Source organism: Mastomys coucha, unplaced genomic scaffold, assembly GCF_008632895.1.
Source record: "Mastomys coucha isolate ucsf_1 unplaced genomic scaffold, UCSF_Mcou_1 pScaffold21, whole genome shotgun sequence".
In the NCBI taxonomy this organism is placed as follows: domain Eukaryota; kingdom Metazoa; phylum Chordata; class Mammalia; order Rodentia; family Muridae; genus Mastomys; species Mastomys coucha.
In genome coordinates, this window is record NW_022196904.1 from 114,038,106 (window position 1) to 114,041,930 (window position 3,825).

The 3,825-nt window shown below is 39.8% G+C and overlaps 1 long non-coding RNA gene across 6 annotated transcripts in view; it reads right to left on the reverse strand.

Moving 5' to 3' along the window:
* Nucleotides 1-3,825, reverse strand: part of LOC116100900 — a 38,583-nt gene that overhangs the window by 6,379 nt on the left and 28,379 nt on the right. For 2 of the 6 annotated variants that reach the window (XR_004122724.1, XR_004122720.1), the window contains exon 4: nt 2,215-2,345. The exons of the other annotated variants lie outside the window; for them this stretch is intronic. This is a non-coding gene — a long non-coding RNA (uncharacterized LOC116100900). The remainder of the gene's footprint in view (nt 1-2,214; nt 2,346-3,825) is intronic. 6 annotated transcript variants of the gene reach the window in all.

The following is a 3,825-nucleotide window of genomic DNA, read 5'->3' on the forward strand; positions in this document are numbered from 1 at the left end:
CAAATAGCTTTGACCATAGCAGAAAGTCTGTATCCAAAAATTGAGCCTACAATTCATTTCTTGGTGCAACAGAACTATCAAGCCTCAGCTTAGCTATGATGGAGGTAAAATACTTTGGTGATGTGAGGGTCATTGAAATACAGCCTTATTACAATGAAACCCAATGTCTAAAAACTGTTCTTATTTTGGGCTTGTACCACAGTAAGAGCCAAGATTTTAAACTCTACTAAATACAAAACAAACAAAAAGACTTTATATATTCATGTTCATTTAAGAAAATAAAAATAATACATCAGTACTAGTATTTTCTTTGTAGTAGAAATTGTTGATAATATTAATTTTAATGTTGGTAATATTAATTTTCAAATTAATATTCTTTCTTTTTCTTTTCTTCTAGTAGTATTATTTTTAAGGATACAGCTAATTTGTTTGGAGTTATTTAAAATTTATATTGAGAAAAATGTATTTCCACTATTGCTGTAGATGAGCATCTACATAAGACTGTTAAATTGATTGTTGTTTTATATTAAACAACTTTTATAATACTTATTCTTATTGTTATAATATTTTATAAATTTTAAAGAATATGACAAAAAAGATATTGTAGGTATTGAAGGGGGGTCTATGGGAGGAGCAGTGGTACAAAAGGGAAACAAGAATGTGATTCAATTCTATTTAATTAAAATATGTTTTTAAATGTAAATATAGCCTTACCTAATGTTTGCCTGAGGAATAAATAAATGAATAAAGAATTAGTGAATGCCAAAAAAAAAGAATAAATTTAAAGGCTATTTCATATTTGGACATTATCTCACATAGATCTGAGTGAGCTTGGTACAACTACATGAGGGGGACACTTTGCCACAGGGCCCCTAGGACTCCCTTTATGGTCCACCTAATTATTGCCAGCAAAGGCCTCAAAGGGTTATGTCTATTAAGACTGTTATAGGACCTGCCCAATGGTCAAGGTCTCTGGTGGCCATGTCCCATCTATGAAAGTCATCATTATGGACTGCCACCATCGCATTGTGGATGAGGGCATTAAGGCCCTCCCATTGTTTAACAAACACGTCTTGAGTGGGTCCTAAATCAACTCTTCACTCCACCACTTCAGTAACCCTTATGAGAAAGTCTGTAAAGGACTCCCTGATTGTTGTACATGGTTACAGAAGTAGGCAGAGGAAACTCTGGGAGTGTAGGCCTTAAGGGCCTTGAAAGACAGATTGGCCACCTGGTTGAAGTAGGCATGTTGGCCGATAGTAGCTTGGGTAACTGGGTTAATGTATGCCCCATGGCCAGTCAGCATGTCTAGGGTGATGTTAAGGTTATATTCAAGATTTAAGCATGCCTGACTCATAGCCAAGCCCTATATGCTGCCTGCCAGTTTAAAAACATGATGGACTGACTCCAGAACTGCTTTAAGAAGATTTTGCCAGTCATAATAGGTTTGTTAAGTGTAAAGTAGGCAAAGTCAGGCCCCAATTCATTGACTGCCTTTCTAATTAAAGTGAGATCAGCCAGGGGCATAGAGACCCAAGGGCAGTTGACATAATCAGAGTGGAGGTTAACAGGATGAGCCAAGTCAGGCCCTATGGGCCAAGGAAGGCAGCTGCACCTCAGGGGATTGTAGGAGCCAAACTACAGAAGTCTGTAATTGTGGAAGAGGCTGGGTGGTAGCATCCATGGCACAGAGTTCATGCCATGGGTACTGTGAAGGGGTATTGCAGCTGGTGCTGGGATTGATCGGGTATCTTTGACAGGTGAGGTGGTTTCACATTACAGCTGCTGCCCCCTCCTCCCTCTCCTCTCCCCCCTCCTCCTCCTCCTCTTCCTCATCCAAGGAGTCTATCATGGCCAAGAGGGCTGGAGGAGGGGCAGTTATGGACAAGTTCACATTTGCCTGTTCCTAACAATATTTGCTGTGGGAGGTGTTAACTTCTGAATTGGACTAAAGAGTCAGGGGGTGGGGGGAGATTGATCCTTAAATTCACCTGACATTTCCAGGCCAGAAACTAAACCCTCATCCATAAATCAGGTCCCCACATGTTCTCAGGAGTGATCCATGGGGCTAGAACTGACACCTCAGTCCAGAAAGTTTCCAGATCCAAGGACTTCATTTTAATGCCCCTCGCTTTCCATGGTGAGGAGGGACACAAGAGTAAACTAATAAGAAAGGGGAAATCATGGAAGGAGGAAAGTTTGTGTCAGACTCACGTGTCTTGTGGTTAGTGGGAGACTTCCGTGGTTCATTATGCCCACAAGGTGTCTCTAGTCAAGGAAAGCCATTGGGGGATGGGGGCAGTCCTTGGTCAGTTTCCCATATAATCAGTCCAAATGTGGAGACACTGGGTGAACAAAAAGTAAAACAGAACATACCTCCCTATCCATACAAAGGACAAAAAGGAATAAGAGGAAGGCATTCATACTTATTTCTCATGGGGGCAAAGCATATAAAACGTGAAGGAGCCAACTTACCAAAAAAAAAAAAAAAAAAAAAATGCCAAAGGGTGCATTTGACTGTGCCATGGCGAGGACAAAAACATCTCAGTTGGAGGAATTAGAAGATGACAACTGTAATCAAAAAATAAACTCTGACCCAAGCAAACTCATGGGTAGAGAGCACCACCCTGAGTGGCAGATGTTGCTTTCAACCACCACCAAGACCCTTGGGGGCAAGAGTAAGAAGAGTCAATGACACAGATTCTGGGAGCCAGGTAAGTGACAAAAACAGACATTACAGAACTGGACAAACCTTTATACCCCTCCCAGCATCTCATTGGCTCTCAAATAGCCAGATATGATACTGTCATTGCTCAACGGCTTGCTCCACAACCTGATGCAGCATCAGTAGTCTCTAGTGGTGCTGAAAGATTCTAGGTTGGCTCAGGGAGAAAGTGTCAGAGGCACATGTGCCAGCATTGCAGCTGGGCATGATTGGCTAAGTTCCTCCTACACTATAGAATTATATCTGGCTCTTTAATTTTATTCCACTCACTAGCATGTCTGTTTTGTGCCAACACCACACTGATTTTATTCTTATAGCTCTATAATACACTCTGAAATCTGAGATGGTGATATCTACAGCTGTTCTTTCATTATTAAGGACTGTTTTAATTATTCTGTGTGAGTGTGTGGTGTGTGTGTGTGTGTGTGTGTGTGTGTGTGTGTGTGTTCCCATATGAAGTTGAAAATTCCTTTTTCAATTTCTGTGAATTACATTAGAATGTAGCCAAGGATTATACTGAATCTGTAGATTGTTTTTGGCAGGATGACCATTATCTCAGTATTAATCCTACTGACCCATGAGTGTCATCATCTAGTGTCTTCTTTGGTCTCTTCATTGTCCCAAAAACCTTATAATACAAGTCTTTCACTTGTCTGATTCAATTTTTCTCAAGTCACTTTTGAGGCTATTGAGAAAGGTGTTGATTCCTTCAGCTCCTTCTTGGTGTATTTGTCACTTGTAGATATTGACTTCTGCCTGTTACTTTTGTATCTTGCTGATTATCTGTTTTTACTTTTATGTTTCTTGGTTTTTGCTTGAATGCTTCTTTGTTCACAATGTTATAATCTGGATTTTTAGAAAGGCTCTTTTACATGTTTTTTTCCTTTGTCTTACTAAAGTCTGAGAATTGCAAAAATGTTATACTCCAGCAAGGGCTAGCCCACATAAGAAGCTTTCAGTGACCTGTCTTATATGAAGAGGGCAGAAGGTGAAATACACACGGAACCAAAAATCTTTTTTTTTTCTTTTAGGTGTTTTCTTTATTTACATGTAAATTTCTCCATTCCCAGTTTCCCCTCCAAAAAACAAAGAAACAAACA